General features: G+C 42.2%; 1 protein-coding gene across 4 annotated transcripts in view; it reads right to left on the bottom strand.

The window, feature by feature from the left end:
* Positions 1–20513, bottom strand: part of Cep83 (centrosomal protein 83) — a 113586-nt gene that overhangs the window by 92511 nt on the left and 562 nt on the right. The window lies entirely within an intron of this gene.

Below are 20513 nucleotides of genomic sequence, written 5' to 3'. Positions count from 1 at the left end.
CACTCACCATGACAGGTACCACCACAGTACGATCCCCCTAAGAAAGTTCAACTGCCCTCTCCCAGCTCACTTGCTGCTGTTTCTCTCTGAGTCACAGGTACACACCCACGTTCCAATCTCTCTTTTAATACGTACCTCCAGCTCAAGTCATAGGGCCCATCCACAATGGGAGAAGCTCAATGAGGGAACTCCGTAACTCACCACCTCAAAATACTGTACTCTGGCAACATCAAACAGCAGAAGCACGGTTTCTGCCCTCCTCCTCCCCCCATGCTCTCCAGGACTGTGGTTAGAATGGGAAAGGCCCCATAGGCCTGGGTATTCCAACTGCTGCTTCCAGTGGGTGGTGCTGGATGGAAAAGTTGGGGTGGTGCAGTCCTAGAGGAGCAAGTGCGTCCCTGGGGCAGGTGCTGAAGAGTGGAGAGCCTTGCCCAAACACCAGCTTGTTCTCTCGCTTCCCACTAAGGTTAGGGTGTGACCTCAGCTTCCTGCTGCCACCACCATGCCCATCACTTGCTGTCATGCCTCCCTGCTGTGATGGACTCTTCTTATCCCTCTAGAACTAAAAGCCAAAGAACTTCTTCCACAGTAGCTTTTGGTCATTGCGTTTTATCACAGCAAGAGAAAAAGAACTAAAGCTGAATAAGTAAGTAGGACATAAGACCCTCGTCCCAGTGGAAGAATGAGGACAGAGCCCTCAAGAAGAGCCTGAGCTATCAATCTAAGTCCCCCCAGTCTACTGCCACTGCCTTGTCCTTCAGCCACACTTCTGCAGGACGACATAAACACATGGCTTCCTGTTTCATCTGGCTCTTCATTTCTGAAGGTTCCATGTCATATAAAAGGTACTGGGGCTATAGCTCAGTGGTACTGTTCTTGCGGCCATGTACAAGGCTCTAGGTTCAATCCCTAGAATCATAAAGGGGGGGGAGCTATTGTAAGCTCTTGATTTGCTATGGTCCCTTTTAGTATGGAGGGGAGGTCTCAGTCATGAACCTAGAATGGATAAAGGAAAAATTTGCTCCCCAAATCAATACTCACTGGCTTAAAATTTTGTTTCCTTTGAAAATGTAGTGTTATCGTTTCCAAATCTCATAATACATAACTTATCCTCAAATTCGATTTGCGGCAAAGTATCAATACTGCTGATCCACCATCACCTGCTGACTTTAAAAAAATATCTATTTAATTGTTTACTTAAAGAATGGGTGTATATGTGCTACGGCCAGGAGTCAGTTCCTGCCTTCCACTTGGTGGCAAGGTCTCTGTTGTTTCTGCTTTTTCACTGTGTACTGGAGGCTATCTGGTCTCTAAGCTTCGGGACAGTTCTCATTTCCACCTTTCATCTCCCATAGGTGTCCTGGGATTACAGATGCACGTGCCATCCATCTTGTCCGGTGGGTTCCAGGTTGTCAGGCTTGCCTGTTGAACACTTGTACCTGCTGGGCCCTCTTGGCAGCCCTCGTCTGTTGGTCTGAACTGTCCTTTTCCATTTCCAGAGCCACCACGCTGCCTGCCTACTGCCACACTCAAGGACTTCGCACTTCGCAAATGGCTTTAAAAATATTTTTTACTGCCCTTACTGTGTGTAAATGTGTAAAGCAGCATGCATATGGAAGTCAAAGGACAAATTAAAGAAGGGGGATCTCTCTTTGCACCATGTGGGTCCTGGGGATCAGGCTTGGCGGCAAGCATGTTTACCTGCAGACCTACCTCGCCAGCCCCACACTTAGAAATTTTAACACAAACCTCCTAGAAAGCACACCAGATTTTGTTCTTTGCTTATTTCTGCAAACCCTATCTACCTCACATACTGCTTTCACCAGTATAACTCCTAATAGAACCCTTCTTGTTGTCTTTTTATTCAAATCTAAATTTCTATAGTCAATTTCACATATTGCACTAAGTAGATCCACATATAATTGAAAACATTTCTTTTTGCATCCTTACATCGCCCCTTAGCCTGTTAGTTGGGTTTAATTTACAGTCTCTCATATACCTGTTGCTTCTTGTCTTTCAGAATTTTGTTTATATAGTTAGAACAAAGTGAAATCTTTTGTTTATATGCTCATGTGTGCACGTGTGTGCATGGGTACACATGCAGGCCAGAAGTCAATGTTATATGTCTTCCTCAATCCTCAATCACTCTCCACCTTTTTTTTTTCTTTTTTTTTTTTTCCAGACAGGGTTTCTCTGTGTAGCTTTGGAGCCTGCCCTGGAACTCACTTTGTAGCCCAGGCTGGCCTCGAACTAACAGAGATTCGCCTGGCTCTGCCTCCTGAGTGCTGGGGTTAAAGGCATGCACCACCACTGCCTGGTTCCACCTTTTTAAATAACAGTTTCTCATTGAATCTGGAGCTCAGGAAGCCTTTGGGATTCTATTTCTGCTTTGCCAGTATTGGGATTACAGGCGCACAAAGCCACACGTGGCTTTCTACATGATGTCAGGAATCTAAACTCACGGTCATGATTGTATGGCAACCACTCTAACAACTAAGCTATCTCCCCAACCCCAGAAATCTTTTCTTCCATTTTTCAATTAACCCACAGATCAAAATCAGTCAGTCCTAAAGTACTGCCATCTGAAGAGTCATGAACAACATTCAGAGTCGCTTCACTCTAGAAGTGAAACATCTGCTGCTCTGTGCTGCAGAATCCTGCCTGTGCACTGTCCTCGAGATATTTTTACCCTGTAGTCTATCCTATTTGCACTCTTCCCCTCTAGATGCTGTATAATAGTTATCTTTCCAAAGAAAGTTTTAATTTCTCAAGGAAAATACTATAAAAACTCTACTTTCTTGGTTGTCTCTTTTAATGTACATTGATAAATTTTCATGTGCTGTTTAAGATGGTTCAAAGTAGATTCTAGAAGAAGGCCCCCTCCTGGTCCCAGACTCCAGCATATCTATTTCAGTTATTCTTGAATTGTTTTCCAAAAGCTGGTCCCCTAATTCTTTGACAGAGATGGAAGAGAAAAGCAAAATAGGCCAAGACTGAACAGCTAGAAGGTAAAATGCATGTCCCAACATTGCAGAGGAACCTTGGGTGATTGTCCAGGCAGGCAAATGTCTCTGTCATTTCTATAGTTTGGGAAGTTGTTTGTTCTGCACTTCCTGTTTACTCCTGTAATAGTTTATCCTTCTTGGGTCTCTGATAGGGCTGAAGACTAGATAGTTATTGTTACAGTTTTCCTTGTTACCAAATTCAGAAAAGAAACTTATGTAAGAGATGTAAAGTGCATAAGGTTGAGAGACATAAAAGCTTAAGTTGTTTAAGAAAATGTTTTTAGCTCTAAAAAGATATTTTTAGGGTGGTAATACAAGTTATAGAAAATGGTTTAAGTATAAAACTTTAGATTCATCAAGATAAGATAGATAATAGAATATTCTCTCCAAATATGCCAAATACATAAGGACTAGACACTGCAAATGTAATTCTTACCTGTTAATTGTTCTTATTATATATAGTTTTACTGTGTTAGAGATTAACCCTTTCCTTTTATTAGACAAAAAGGGGGAAATGTAGTGGGATATTTGTACACTGTGTGAAGATGTGTCTGCTGTGATGGTGTAATTAAAAGTTGAATGGCCAATAGCTAGGCAAAAGAGACAGGCAGGACTTCTAGGGAAAAAGAGAGAAACTTGGGATGATTTTAGGAGTGCAAGAGAGATGCCAATGAGACACAGAGGGAGTTGGACATATAGAATAAAAGAAAGGTAAAAAGCCACAAGGCAAAGTGCAGATTAATAGAAATGGGTTAATTTAAATTATAAAAGCTAGTGGGGCAAGCCTAGGCTAAGGCTCAACTTTTGTGATTAATAGTAAGTCTCCATGTCATTATTTGTGAGCTGGTAACCCAAAGAAAAAAATCTTATTACAGTAAACCATTTCCAAAAAATGCTACTATTATTTAGCCCATGGTGTAAAAAATACCTGCAGTGGGAACAGAAAGCTCAAAGTTCAGCCATAGGGAAACTCATTCATAGAAAAGGCAGAGAGAAGAGGATCCTCCATCCAGGATTCACTCCATTAGAAACCCTAGTTAACTCCTCAAGATCCCCAGTCAATTTCTGCTGGATGTTTGTAGGTACCGGATTTGATGATGTCATCTATCCACTACTTGCTATTTGTTTTTGTGTTTAGAAGCCTCACTAAGGGGACACTCTGCTCTGCCCACGTTCTCAACCAGGACCTCCAAATGACTGCCTACACAGGGCTCCTTGTCAATTTATGCTGTATGGTTATAAGTCCCTGATTTAATGATCTTACCTTTAGTTTGCTCTCAATTAGGCTACTCCAGACATCTCTGTGGGATGTTGTAAGTGTCCAATTTGATGCTATCTATCTGCTGGGTCTCTCTAATAATTGCTATTTATTCTTTTATTTTTCACTTGCTATATACTTTAACTCATTCATTCAAAATTGAAAGCATGATTAATGGATTCTTCTCTAGACTGTACAGAAAACCTCTCTATCTGCCAAATTCCAATAAATCTTAATGACAGAAGTCATCTACAAAACTATGGGGATGTTATGCTGCTTCCCATTAAGCTTATAATCTCGGAGAAAGTATGTCACCATGTTTGCCAATGAACTGCATATACTTTATGATAGTTATCGAAAACTTTGTACCTTAAAGATGAAAACTTCGGGCCTGAGGAGATGACTCAGCAGATAAAGCACTTGCCCCAAAAGCATGAGGAATGGAGATCCCAAACACACATGTAGAAAGCTGGGCAAGAGTGACAGCCACCTATAACCCCCAAGAATCCCCAGGGCAAGCTGGCTAGGCAGACTGAACACACCTGATAAACTCTTGTAGATGTAATTCTGAACGGTTTTATTAAATAAGAAACACAGAGCCAAATGCAGAATTAAAAGCCCAGAGGTCAGAGAGCAGTAGCCAAAAGCTAAGACCAAGACCGTCTTCTTACCCCTTGCTGCCGCTGCCGTCCTTCCCCTCAAAAAGAGACCTACTTCCTGTGTGTCTGACTTTTTATTGACTTTCTGTTCTGCCTTCTCATTGGTTGTAAACCCAACCACATCACTACCTGTCTATATAGACCTCCAGGTCTCTATGGTTGATACTGAGATTAAAGGCATGTGTGTCCATGCTGGTGGTATCCTTGAACACACAGAGATCTGCCTGTCATGTGATTGAGATTAAGGGTGTGTGCTACCACTGCCAGACTTCTGCTATGGCTTGCTATTGAGACCCTGCCTCAAAAACCAAGTGCAAAGCAACTGACACCTAATGACAACTTCAAGTGTCCACATGTACACAGGTAAGTGTGTGCATGTGTACCCATACACATGCAAGCACACACACACACTTATTTTAAAAACTGTGTTAATTTTTTTTTAAATTCTGAGGGCAGCCTGATTAATCAAAACCTTTCTAAAATGAATATATCATTTGACCTAGAACTTCCATAGTTAGAAATTAATCCCAAGAAATTAATGTGATACAAATTATATTCTTCATTGTTCCATTAAGTGCACCCTAAATGCCTGGAAGTAATGAAGGACAAAATTAGTTTCCTGACTTCATAGTATTTATGTTCTCGTCTTGTTTTTAATGGAAAAAAAGAACTATAAAAGAAGCATGTTATAATACCAAGATATGCCATAAAACTCAATACTGTTCAGATAGTGACTTCTACAAATTTCAATAACATTCAAAATCTCAGCAGGTTGTCCTGAAAAAGTCATATGGGAGGGTGGAGAGCTGTCTTGGCAGTTAAAAGCAGTAACTGCTCTTCCAGAGGACGCCAGCTCAATTCCCAGTATCCACATGGTAGCTTACACTGTAACTCCTGTGCCAGGGGACCTGACACCCTCTTCTGACCCTCACGGGCAACAGACGTACACATGGTGCACATACATACATACATGCAGAGAAAACACTTAAAACACATCTTTTTTTTTTAAGTTAGTCTTTTTGACAAACAGTAATGGAATAACCTTTTTATATACAAAAATTAAAAAGAACATCAAGCCATGTGTACCTGAGGTTCATACAGACTCAAATGAACATGAAGATTTCTGATCTATAACACCAAAACATAATCTTGCATCAACACCAGACTAATGAAAGAAACTGTCTTTAAAAATTTTTAAATTAAGCCGGGCGTTGGTGGCGCACGCCTTTAATCCCAGCACTCGGGAGGCAGAGGCAGGCGGATCTCTGTGAGTTCGAGGCCAGCCTGGGCTACCAAGTGAGCTCCAGGAAAGGCGCAAAGCTACACAGAGAAACCCTGTCTCGAAAAACCAAAAAAAAAAAAAAAAAATTTTTAAATTAGCCGGGCGGTGGTGGCGCACGCCTTTAATCCCAGCACTCGGGAGGCAGAGGCAGGTGGATCTCTGTGAGTTCGAGGCCAGCCTGGTCTCCAAAGCGAGTTCCAGGAAAGGCGCAAAGCTACACAGAGAAACCCTGTCTCGAAAAAGAAAAAAAAAAAAAAAAAAAATTTTAAAGTAGCTGGGCGGCGGCAGCGCATGCCTTTAATCCCAGCACTTGAGAGGTAGAGGCAGGCAGAGCTCTGTGAGTTCGAGGCCAGCCTGGTCAACAGAGCGAGATCCAGGACAGGCACCAAAAGCTACACAGAGAAACCCTGTCTCAAAAAAAAAAAAAAAAAAAAAAAAAAGATCCTTAAGGAATGAGGGAAGTTGACCTCTAGTGTACCCATGCATACACATACCCTATACTCACCATGTACTCCTGCCAATGATTCATTTACAGATATTAACACTTAAGAAATGAAAGCTGCAGGATCTCCAGGACACAGGGCAGCAGCAGGATCACCAAGAGGAATTCCAGCGAGGGCCCAGCATCAATAGTACAGCAGAAACCAGAGGCCTGCAACCAGACCAATGACTCTCTGCAGGGAACACTTGCAAGTGAAGATGTGTGGACAAAAGGGTCTACTGCATGACTCCCTGTGTCACACTGCAGCTTCCATGACGAGATTTTTTTCCCCCTTTTCTCTCTTAAATTTTATTCAGGGGGTAGGGGGCTGCAAGGGCAGAGGGCAAATATGCAGGGAAGGGAAATGAATGGGATCGAGATGCATGATGTGAAAGACACAAATAATAAATAAAAAGTTATAAGAAAACAAAAAAAATGAAAGCATGAGTCTCTACAAAAAATTTACCACTTACTCATAACAGCTCTGAGACTTAAACACAAATCCATCACAAGATAAAAAAAAACAAATTGTGGTATTATTTATGTAATAGAATATCACTCAGGAAACAATAAGGAATGCATAAATGTTACAATAACTATGGAGTGAAAACACACTCAGATAAAAACAGGATAAATATCATTGTATTTATATAAAAATCCAAGAACCATATGTAACAATAACAAAGAAAAAGAGATCATGATTTCAAGAGGAGCAAGGAGCAGGTGGGTACACAGGAGGGATTGGAAGAGAAGAGAAGGGGAAGATGATGGAACCATATTTTTATTTTTAAAAAAAAAATACCTAAGAAACACAAACCAATTGATATGTGAGAAAAATCAAGAAACTAATTCAGTGAGTGTATTTGAAGTGGCTAATAAATATCTAATATTATACAAAGAATTATGAGTAATTTAAAAAGTACAAAATACGTTTTATCCTCCAGAGAAGAGAAGAATTTCAGTCATAAGTGATACAGCTTTCCTACTTCCAACATAATGGAATAAAGCTACAAATCCTTTTCACAAAAGAGCCAACACCCAGCATTTCAGTGCTCTGGAACCCAATGAAAGGCTTACAAAACAGTCCAGTTGTTCGACCATGAAAACAACTGCTATGGATGTGAATAACCAGAGTCCACAGTATCCTTACCACTGGTTGTTCCCATCTCCTCACAGGTCAGTGAAGGAACTCAACAGAGTGTAACAGTGAAAACAACTTCAGCATTATCTGAAGGAGATCTGTGTTCTGGTACACTGTCAATTGTCAAGTGGAGATCTCTGTGACAAGCAGAGAACAACAGTAGCTCCCATAGCCTCAGATTAGGGGTCTCTTTAGGGCAAGCAAAGAACCAACCAGGGACTTCACACAGGTCTAGAAATTAAGAGAACTGTAGGGACTTGATTAAATTGTCCACTAGCCCAGACAGGAAAAAAAAAAAAAAAAAAAAAAAAAACTGCAAACATGTAGACCAAATACCCAAGCAGGCACAGGCCACCAGCATTATCTAGAGGAGCTGCACACACAGACAAACAAGAATCCTAGTGAAAAGTAAAGCCAGGACAGACTTGAAAACAGCCTGTATTTAAATTCACCTTTGTGATGCACATGTCCATGCATGGGTCAGTTTGAACACAGCATGCTGATTCTTTTTTGAACACAAAGCTTTACAGACACAAAAAAACAAGCTTAATAATAAATAGGGCTAGGTTCAGCAGTAAAGAGTGTCATTTCATTTAAAGACATTAAACTATATAAAGAAATGACTATAATGCCACATTATTGGGCTTATAATATGCATAACTGTAATATATGTGTATGTGATAATAATAGTATCAAAAAGGGAAAGGAAAAAGAGCTATATTGGAGGGAAGTTCTGGAATTGAACAGAATTTAGTATTATTCTGAAAGAGACAGCTATAGATTAAAAAGCATATTGTAACTTCTAGAAAATCCATTATATAAATACAGTAAAAACAAACCAATTTGAATGGTACACTAAACAACATTTCAAAGTTATGTGATGTTTTTCTGTCAGCTAAGCAGCTGCACGTGAATCTACTGATATTTTAATTATTGTTTGTGGCCCCACAGACCCACAGTCAGTACCCCACCAGGAGCTGAGATATGTAGTTTTAATTTAAGTCTCTATCATTCTATTTATCAATGACACTCAGGAGTCAGAGGTGGGGTGAAAACCTGCTAGCTCAGAGAAGTTGAGTAGCAACCAGCTGACCTTGCACGTCTCTTTCCTCGTCCCAAAACCAAAAGGAAACTCAAACTCTAGTTCCGGTCCTTTCCTTCCTGTGTGTCTTCTCTATCCAAACTGCTTGCTTCTCTATGGCTAATTCCAGTCAGCTAGTTGCTGGCTCTTCCCCCTGATTTAAGATAAACTTTATCAACAGTCTGGAGTATCACAGTGTGATCAAAATATCCCACAACAGTTATTGAAAGGAAAAAAAAAGACAAATAGAAAACTTGAAAAAATAGCATAAATATACAATATCAACAACTGTACTAAACATTAATGAACTAATTAACTCCATTCCAAGGACAGAGGATGCTACACTGGTTCGGTTTTTCTCCAACTATATATTTCTTACAAAATATTTCTTTGATTCAAAGACATAAACAGGTTAGAAGAAACAGGACAAAAAAATTTAAGGTACACAAAATAGCAATCATAAGAAAGCTAGAATAGCAATAGAGGACAAAACAGAAGACAAAAAATATTATTAATACTAATTATGTTCCATACCAATCATAATGACAAAAGGATTAGTACACCATGACAAGTGTTTGTGTCTTACAGAACTCCAACATACAAGGAGGGGAAGACAATTAAAAAGAGAAGACTGCAATGAATGACAACTAAGGTAAAAATAGTTAAGACTATAGGAGTTGACTGACCTTACTAACACCATGATTATAACTGACAGAACATTCCATCCGAAGACTACAAAATATACAAATAATTTGTTTAAGACAGGATCTCACTACTTAATCCAGCATAGCCGAGAACTCATTAGATAGCCCAAGGTGATCTTCTAGAACTCATTAGATATACAGCCCAGGGTGTTCTTCCAGAACTCATTCAATAGCCCAGGGTGGTCTTCTAGAACTCGTTATATAGCCCAGTGTGCTCTTCCAGAACTCATTCAATAGCCCAGGGTCTTCTAGAACTTGTTATATAGCCCAGGGTGCTCTTCCAGAACTCATTCAATAGCCCAGGGTCTTCTAGAACTCATTCTATAGCCCAGGATGGTCTTCTAGAACTCATTCTATAGCCCAGGGTGCTCTTCCAGAACTCATTCAATAGCCCAGGGTGCTCTTCCAGAACTCATTCAATAGCCCAAGGTAATCTTTCAGAACTCATTATATAGCCCAGGGTGGTCTTCTAGAACTCATATATAGCCCAGGGTACTCTTCCAGAACTCATTCTATAGCCATGGGTACTCTTCTAGAACTCATTATATAGCCCAGGGTGGTCTTCTAGAACTCATATATAGCCCAGGGTGGTCTTCTAGAACTCATTCAATAGCCCAGGGTACTCTTCTAGAACTCATATATAGCCCAGGGTACTCTTCTAGAACTCATTCAATAGCCCAGGATACTCTTCTAGAACTCATTATATAGCCCAGGGTGCTCTTCCAGAACTCATTCAATAGCCCAGGGTGGTCTTCCAGAACTCATTCAATAGTCCAGGGTGTTCTTCCAGAACTCATTCAATAGCCCAGGGTGGTCTTCTAGAACTCATCACATAGCCCAGGGTGGTCTTCCAGAACTCATCACACAGCCCAGGGTGGTCTTCTTGTCGAGATCCTCTTGCCTCAGTTTCCTAAGTGCTGGAACTACAGGTGTGTGTTACCATACTTGGTGAACACACAAGAACGTTTTCGAGGATGTACCATATACTGAGTCACAAAACTAGTTTAAGATAGGAAACAGTCTGGGCTAGGGAGATAGTTCAATCAGTAAAGTGCTTGTCATGTAAGCATGAAGACCTGAGTTCAGATCCCCAGCACCCACACAAAAAGCCAGACACAATGATGAACATCTGTCATGCAAAGTAGAGAAGGAGGATCCCTGGAACTTGTTGGTCGGCCAGTCTAGCCACATTAGTAAACTCCAAGTTCAGTCAAATATGCTGTCTCAAAAAACATGGTAGAGAGCTATTAGGAAGACACCACACATCAACCTCTAACCTACATGCACAGACATGCATAACATAAAATCATTGCCCCCTCAGAGAAGTTTGAAATCATTAAAAGTATGCCATCTGAGCACCACAAAGTAACTAGCTCACTACAGTAAGAAATATGGGAGGAGCTGGAGAGATGGCTTGGCGGTTTAGAGCGCTGACTATGGGGGGGGGGGGCAGGCCCCCAAACAGCTGCCATGACAGGCAAACCCTGGATCCAGGAAAAGCCATAAGCTAACACTACCCAGGGATGGGTCAGCATCTAAAAGAAAGTATCGGACATTCCAACCTTTAGAAAAGATTAGATAAGATCGCTAGATGTCCCTGAGCCTAGTACACACCTATTTTCCCTTTTTACCAAGATACCCCTAAACAAATGTCTGCCAATCAGGGTCCTGAACCCGGGAATTCTCCTCCCCACATGCTGCTATGATAAAAACCCTAACCCACCTGGGCTCCAGGCTCTCTGCTCTCACCATGATGTCTGACAGACAGACCAAGCTCGAGCTTGCAAACAGTCATTGGTCTGGTTCGAGGCCTCGGGTTTCTACTACCCTATCAATTCTGGGCCCTCACTAGGGCTCCTCCTGGATATCCAGTGGTGGGGGTGGGGGTGGTGGTGGTGGTGGTGGTGAGGAGATCCTGCAGCTTTGGGTATGCAGGACTGGTCCCTTCACATGCTCCAGCAGATCACAGATGGAGTGGATGTTGGGGCAGGCCAAGTCATAACGTTGGGTCTGGGCCTGGGCAGCCGCAGGGTTATGCAGGTCAGCCTTCCAGTCCTCCCCTGTCCTCACCACCAGGTGAGCTCTCCAGCACTGCCCGGCTAATTCACCCTGGCAGCAAGGAGCGAGGGGTGGGGCCAGCTCCCCTTCCAGGCCCTCAGGGGGGTACCCTTCCCCACCTACATCATCAGGGCCAGCTCCAGGGTGTTGCCCAGGCGAGGGACAGGGGACACTCTCCCTAACACTGCAGCCGGCAAGGGAGAGGGTCATCTCGCAGTAAGGGGCAGTGGGTAGGGGGGGCATCTCTCCCCCACCCACACCATATGACAGATGAGTGGTGGGGACAGCTGAATCAACCACACCTCCACAAACAGGGTTGGCTCTATTTTTGTTGCCCAGGTGTAGGGCCTGCTCTCTTGAGTGATGCAGCTGGTCGAGGGACAGGGACAGCTCTCCTGCTCTTGTGACCTCAGGGCCAGTACTCACACCTGCCTCAGGTGTAGATGGGGGGAGGGGCCTTTCCCACACCCATTCAGCCACAAGACAGATGAGCAATGGGGATAGTTCTCCCATGCTCACAGCTTTGGGGCTCACCCACATCCCCACTAACAGGACTGGCTCTATTTCCAACTGATACTTTTACAAAGACATCCAAACAACTAAAAGAAAAAGAAGAGTCTCTGAACAAATGATGCTAGGTGTGGTGGTATTGTGTTCCCCAAAATATTGTGCGCCCTAATAAACTTATCTGGGGTCAGAGAACAGAACAGCCACTAGATATAGAGGCCAGAAAATGGTGGCACTCACACCTTTAATCCTAGCCTTCTGGCCACACTGGAAACAGCCAGATATGGTGACACGTGCCTTTAATCCCAGGAAGTGATGGCAGAAAGCAGAAAGGTATTTAAGGCCTGAGGACCAGAAACTAGCCCGGTTAAGCTTTTCAGCTTTTAGCAGCGGTTCAGCTGAGATCCATTTGGATGAGAACTCAGAGGCTTCCAGTCTGAGGAAACAAGATCAGCTGAGGAATTCGCGAGGTGAGGAAGCTGTAGCTTGTTCTGCTTCTCTGATCTTCCAGCATTTACCCCAATACCTGGTTTCAGGTTTGTTTTTATTAATAAGACCTGTTAAGATACTTGCTACAGCTAGGAAATATGACAGCCACATTAAAAAAGAAAAACCTAATTTTATACATATATACAGTTATTTCAGTATAGAAGCCAGATGTAAATGAAAGAGAGAAAAGAAAAACCACACAGAAAACCTTGATAACCTAGGATTGGATTTAAAAAAACCTTATATATAATAACAAAGAATAGTACACATGAACACACAGAAATCAACTAGACTTCATTAAGAACTTTGCACATCAAAACACACTAGAAAAAAATATGCCACAAAATCATCTCTAATTTTTTAATGTCCAGAATATATAAAGAATTTTTACAATATATAATATTTTATATATATTTAGTAACACATAATTTTTAAAAAGGGACACTCAACATGTTCATTACAGAAAATATGGAATGACATCCATGTAGAGAAGGCAGGAATTCTGATCAATTCTTTATTAAATTTATATATTTTATTCTATGTGAAATGTAAGTATCTATATACTGTTTTATGATATTTTGTTTGTGTTCTGACAAACAAAGCTTGCCTGGAGATCAGAGTGCGGAGGTAAGCCACTAGTTAACTATAGAGACCAGGCAGTGGTGGCTCACACCTTTAATCCCAGCACTAGGGAGGTGGAGACAGAATCTCAGCCCATGTAGTTTGAGGATGCATAGAGACAGGACCCCTGACATTCAGTCTGAGATTTAGAAGAGGTGAGAAGTGGCTGGCTGCTCTGTTTCTCTGGTCTTTCAGCTTTCACCCACAATATCTGACTCCAGACTTTTATTTTTAAGACTAATTAAGAACATGCTTCAATATACCATGTGCATGCTCAGTGCTCCTGATGGTCAGAAGAAGGCATCAGATCACTGAATTGAGTAACAAAAGAATGGTTGTAAACCACCATGTGGGTGCTGGGAATCAAACCAGGTCCTCTGCAAGAGCAAGACATGCTCTAAACTGCCAAGTCATCTCTCCAACCCCTGATCACTCTGAAAAAAATTAAGATTAGGAGTATGGAAGGGGAGAAATAGAAGGGTACATATCTCACGAGAATTTCTAACATTAGAATGGATAAAATACAGTATAGCATTAATGTCCACTGTGACCGAGTCAGGCATTACAACTTGCCTTCTTTGATACCAAACAACTGTTCAGGAAAGTATCATTTTCCACATAAAAACAGTAATGACAAAAAAAAAATTAACTGATCTGAAAAGTTAAGTAGTTGGTAAAGTTTACATAGCCAACATTTTAGTCCTTGACTTCTGGTTCCAAACTCTTCCCTCTGTTTTACTGCTAACCCAAGGCTTAATTGTCTTCACTAGCAAGCTCAGATCTTTACAGAGGCCGACTTTCCAGAGACAGGTTTACATTAGAGCTACAGTGTCCATCAGTGAAGATATGTGATACGCACACTTTGGCCTCCGAGATCTTACCCCAGTTCTCCTCACTACTGTCTCCATCTACATTCTGCATGCATGTGTTTAGCCTTTTCTGATCCCACACATTTTCCCTATCCTTTATATCCAGGATCTTCACTACCAATTATTGCTAATGACTCCTGATTCCCTCTCTCTCCCAGAAACTTCTCCTCCATCCTACTCCCTGACTTAATCCTATCCCCCTCCAGTATAAGTTGAATGTGTCTGTATTCACCCTCAAACTATACTTAACTAAATTATAGTGTGTTTTACTTGTAAATCTAGGTCAGGTGTCCTTCCTACATGTCCCAAAATATATTCACATTTATCCTTAATGCATTTACTGTGTTAAATCACAAGTTTCTTCATTTCCCCAGCAGACAATATGGTGCTTAAGATGGTAGACAGTAGACAGCAAGGTAATTACGACAGTCTTATTCTCCATTTCTCCATTGTCTAGAATAGTGCAGATGTGAGAGTCAATGTTTTAAGTTTTAATCATGGTGCCAAAGAGATTCATGAAACAAAAATGCCTCTAACCTGTAGGCCCCTTGCCCAAAGACCAATGCTTCCTGAAATGCCAGAGGCTACTGTTTATGGGCCATAACAAGCCACATGTTTTCACTCCCCTAAACAAGTTTGTTGGACCTAACTACACTGGATGTGCTTGATCAATTGTGGGTGCGAGGTATGTAGGAAGGAAATATGCTGGCCCCTGACTGGACCTGACGGGAAATGCAGTGAATTGTGGGGTTTGCCTTTTTGAGCGCCTGCAAGCCAAGACTTGAGGCTATTACAGAAGGAAGGCTTCAAAGACTTTTTTTTTTTTCAAATGGGAAAATAGACTAAGAAAAGTTAAGTGACTATTTTAGTTTGTTTTCTATTGCTGTGATGAAACACTGGCCAAAATAACTTGGGAAACAAAGAGTTTGTTTCTTTGTTTTGTTGTTTTCTCAGACAGCCTTACTATCTAGACAGATCTCTGGCTGGCCTCAAACTCATAGAGATCCACCTGCCTCTGCCGCCCGTGCTGGGGGTAAATGGGGAGCCACAGTACCTGCTGGTTTATTTCAGTTTACACTTCTAGGTAACAACAGTCCATCACTGAGGAAGTTGGGGCAAAAACCCAAGACAGGAATGGAAGCAGAGACCATGGAAGAACGCTGCTTGCTTCTCCTGGCTGGCTCAGCTTGCTTTCTTACGTTCCAGGACCACCTGCCCGGGGTGGCACCGCCCACAGTAGGCTGGGCCACCCAATCAATCCCTAATCAAGAAAATGTCCTAAGGGGCGTGCCTACTTCCCTCCTTCAGGATGACTCCAGCTTCGGTCAAGTTGACAAACTAACTAAGCAGCACACTCACTCAGGCTGGTCTCCTAAATCTCTGCTTCTCTTCTCACACAATCACAGAGCTAGGAAATGATGTTTACTGGTCTAAGGTTTCCATGCAGCTCCTGAAGTCAGAGGAAAAGTACAATTCAACTTCACTCCAGTTTCAGCTAGCAATATATCCACGCTGCAGAGAAGGCTGATACTAATTACTTAATAACTTTTCTACAGATTTTTGGTTGATCCAGTCTTTTCAGGTATCTTTTATACCTATTTTATACACTACTATTCAAAAACATTTATAATGCATCTCTGTGAGAAAAAACGCACAAGAAATGATGTCAGCACCCTGAATAAGATACTCAAAGTCACACAGTGTATGCTCTTTGACATTGGCTTTAAAATAAAGTGTGGTGTCGATGAGAAATATAAAAGCGAGCGCTGGGGCTGGGTGCGCAGCCTGAAAACCCCTGTCGTTTTCGGTGGTTGCTATGTTCTCCTGCAACCCTGTTACCCGGGCAACAACTCAGAAGCTGGGCTGGCTAGCTCACTTAAAGCCTAAGCCAAGATTTATACAACTATTCCAGAACTCTACTCCACCTTTTTATACCTTCACCTGTAGCCACTCTTTGCCATAAACATCAGGCATGGGACTTGTGGCAAGCTTATGAAAATTACCTAAATGTTAAAGACATATTTTGAGAACGACAATTATTTTCCAGAAAGAAGAGATCAGACGTTAGGTTCCTCCTCGCTCTAAATTTTAATTCTTTAGAAATAACATACAGGAAGCAACAAGTGAGCACTTTCCAGCTTCCTTGACTTCTCTCCTCCTAGAACAGTGCTCAGATACAAAAGAAACAGCACTAGACTTGACAGTCTGTGATCCTTCCACTATCCAGAGAATGTGGTCCTGACAGAAAACAGACATACGATGAACTTCAGAGGGTTGCAAAGTTATGAGGAGCAGATTAAAATACTGCCACGGTTTCATAAATTAAATGTTGAGTGAGCAAAAAGTAGGATGGAAGGAGTGAAACCAGATGGGGAGAACATGGAGACGAAAGAGGAAGAAAGGGAGAGAGGGAGGGAGAGAGAGAGAGGGAGGGAGGGAGGGAGGGAGGGAGGGAGGGAGGGAGGGAGGGAGGAAGGAAGGAAGGAAGGAAGGAAGGAAGGAAGGAAGGAAGGAAGGAAGGAAGGAAGGAAGGAAGGAAGGAAGGAAGGAAGGAAGGAAGGAGACTGAGGGCTCCTTTTTAAAACTAAGGCTCTTCTAAAGCGGAACCAGGAAACTGACCAAACTCACCAAGCCCACGTGGGAGTAGAGCCAGAATCCTTGAGGGAGTTCTCAGTGATGCTAATGCCATGGGAAATTCTCAAATATTCATTCACACTTTCTAGGAACAAAATCTTTCCTTCTGATTCCAGGGATCCCCATTCTTTAATCTCCGTTCTTGTGGTTCATGGCTGCCCTTCCTACATCTTCCAACCATGTTCTGACTTCCGTTAGACTATAGGAAGGGTGGGTGTAGCATGAATCTTAAAAATTCTTATTAATAAAATCAAACCCGAGGCCAGTTACTGGGGTGAACACTGGAAGGTCAGAAAGACAGCACAAGCCACAGCTATCTCACCTCACCAGTTCCTCAGCTGGTCCTGTTTCCTCAGACTGGAAGCCTCTGAGTCCTCATCCAGAATGAATCCCAGCTGAACTGTGCTGCTTCAGAGCCTGAAAACTTAACCAGCCAAATGCTTCTAGTTTCTGGTCCTCACACCTTATATACCTTTCTGCTTTCTACCATCACTCCCTAGGATTAAAGGCTTGCTTTCTGGGATTAAAGGCGTGCGTGTGTGCATGCGTCACCATGCCTGGCTGTTTCCAATGTGGCCTTGAACTCACAGAGATCCCACATGGATTTCTGTCTCTGGAATGCTAGGACTAAAGGCGTGTGCTATCACTGCCTAACTAGTGGCTTTTCTGTTCTCTGACCCCAGATAAGTTTATTAAGGTACACAATATTTTGGGGAACACAATACCACCACAGGTGGGGGTACAAATGAACATTTGTCACTCAGGAAACAGTCTTTCAGTGACTTCTGTTCAGAAAAGAACAAAGGATACGCCCATGAAAGAGGTTAATCTAGTCAAGAAAGAAAAGATAACAGATCATAAAGTCTAAGTGTCCAAGAGATAGGATTCACAAATGCATACTATAGAATTTCAAATGTCGGGGTGAAACTCAACCTTATCGGGAAGGTATCGTTCACATTTTTTTACAGGAAGAAATTGGGACAAGGTAGAAAGAAATTAAGATTGACACAGGAACGAGAAGGCGGGTTTAAAGGACAGTGGCGGAAAAACAGTTTGGACAAAGGCGCCTTTGCCATAATGGTTACGAACCTGGAAAGCCAAGGAGAGACGTCAATTTTGAAGAAGTCATCTTAAGAAGTCAGTTGTGGTGGGGTGGGACCAGAGAAATGGCCCAGCAGTTAAAGAAAGCTTCTGCTGCTCTTGCAGAGAACCAGAGATCTTAGCACCAGCATTAGCTGGCCTCACAACTGCCAACATCTCCAGCACTAGTGAATCAGACACACTTGATCTGGCCTCCACACACATGTGCATATACACACAGCAAGAGGTGAATATATTCTGAAAGAATTTAGTTGGCAGGCCATTCTTATACAGCTATGAACACACATTCCCAGAAGTATACATTGTTAAACAATGTAAGAAAAGTACATACTGAGCCTAATACATTACATATGACAAATCACTGATCTTTCTCTTAAGAATTCGTTCTACAATTCTTGAATTAGAACGTTCCCCGATATAAAGCTGATTTCCAATTACTAAGGTATACATCGCACAACATGAATCATTCTTGATTTTTTTTTTCTCTTTCTCGCCCAATTCCTCAATGGCTCATTACTTCAACATCAGCATCTGAAGGACACAGGCAATGACAACTGAAATGAAATCTACACAGATTGTATTAAGAGTGGATAGTCCTGATGTTCCAATTCCTATTGCTAATTGTCTTAATTAGGGTTTCTCTTTCTGTGAACAGACACCATGACCACAGCGACTCTTATAAAGGAAGATATTGAATTGAGGTGGCTTGCTTACAGTTCAGAGGTTCAGTCCCTAATCATCACGGTGGGATGTAGCAGTGTGCAAGCAAACATGTAGGAAACCAAGCAGACACGGTGCTGGAGAAGTAGCTGAGAAGTCCTACACCTTGCAGGCAATAGGAAGTAGCCTGAATGTCACCCTGAGCAAAGCTTGAGCAAAGGAGACCTCAAAGCCCAAACCCCACAGTCACACATTTCCTCCAACAAGGTCATGCCTACTCCAGCAAAGACACACCTCCTAATAGTGCCACTCTCTATAGGCTTATGGGGACCAATTACAAACTACCACACTAACAGTTTGAATTTAAGGACATCATCTATCAGTTTACGGGCACAGTGGCTCATACATGCAGTCCCAACACTGGGGAGGCTGAGCAACAAGGATTTGCCAGGTGTTTGAAGTCTGAGTTAAAGTCTAAGACCCTGCTTCAATTTAAAACAACAACAAAGAAAAAAAAAGGTAGAAACAAACAACAGCAAAAAGATCATTTAAGCTAGTCATTGAGGCCTGTTAGGTCCCAAGACATTCCTTGTCCCAAAGTCTGGCATTTAGATAAAAGCCAGCACTCCCTGGGGACTAAGATAGTTCCTCCTTGCTAAAAGGAGTCAATCTTATCTCTGGCAAAAGAGGCCAGGCATGGGGCTAATCCATTAACTCATGTTTGTAGTATTAGCTATCAAGGTCTATACCAGCCTCTAGGCTCCCTCGGTTCCTACTCACAAGTACCTGGGACAGAGTCATGGGGCTGGCATACCCCAGCCCCTGCCCTAAACCTGGCCAGCTCTCGACCTTCGCCTCTCTTCCCCAGCTTCTCTTTCCGACAGAACCTTGGCCATCCTGACTACTCGCTCTCTTGGCTCTTGGTTCTGCTCTAGACTCCTGGACCTCTTTCCTCTTTCGCTCTCCCCCTCTCTCTCCTCTCACGGCCGGGTCTGTTCTGTGGGCCATGTTCCGTCTGGACCCTTCTTGACGCCTCTGGCTGTTCTGTTCTCTCCCTCATAGCTACAACCAACTCTCCTCCTCAACCGTACCTTACAGCAGTTACGTCCTCATCATCATCCAGCCCCAGAACTCAGGAGGCTGAGGAAGAGCAATTGCCAATTCAAAGTAGGCCTAGGCTACAAAGCTAGACCCAGTCTTACAGCTTTCCCCACCAAACAGACCATTTAAAAAAGTAAATTAAATAAGACACTTAATTTACCATACAAGTTCTATATTAGGGGTTCAACAGGTGGAGAGTTCAACAACTGCAACACCAGGGCTTAAAAACTTGTGTTTTGCAATCTCCGAAGTTGTATGCAACTCTAAATTGCTATCATCTTGTTATTTGAGAATATTACTAAATACAGCCTGCATACTTTATCTCATTAGAAAAGAAATACCCAAAGAGAGATATTCAGCATACTCTGGAATAAGTAACAACCGAAGAACAACTCAAATCCATTTGCAAGTCTCCAAGAAGTCATGTGTGACACAGAAAAATCAAGGCATTCTACTAACTCTAATTAACGTGGTTGAAAATCAAATCTGAATACAAAAGATGAGAAATGTAACCACCTATGGGCTAAAAGCATAAATGTGGAGAACTCTGAACTCAGTTTACTAGGCCACATTTAATTGTGTTCTAACTGAAATTAGACTTGTTTACGGTGATGTTGCTTGGTAACAGAAGCACAGCGTTTATACCTCCTCAGTTCTTTAGACCTCAGCTGAGTACTTTATACTCTGAAGTATTACGAATTCGTCACATATTAAAAAGTTCAGAACAAATTTATCCTTATCCTAGACATCTTTGAGGAGGAAGTGGCCTGGTAATTAGGTGACCAAAGACTTAAAATGCTAGATAAAGGCCACGTATCCTTTCATTAGAGTCAGAAACTGGACTAAGGATTTGCCAAACTTA

This window comes from Peromyscus maniculatus, chromosome 18, assembly GCF_049852395.1.
Source record: "Peromyscus maniculatus bairdii isolate BWxNUB_F1_BW_parent chromosome 18, HU_Pman_BW_mat_3.1, whole genome shotgun sequence".
Taxonomy (NCBI): domain Eukaryota; kingdom Metazoa; phylum Chordata; class Mammalia; order Rodentia; family Cricetidae; genus Peromyscus; species Peromyscus maniculatus.
Note: the sequence above shows the minus strand (reverse complement) of the source record. Positions and strands in the feature narration are given on the sequence as shown.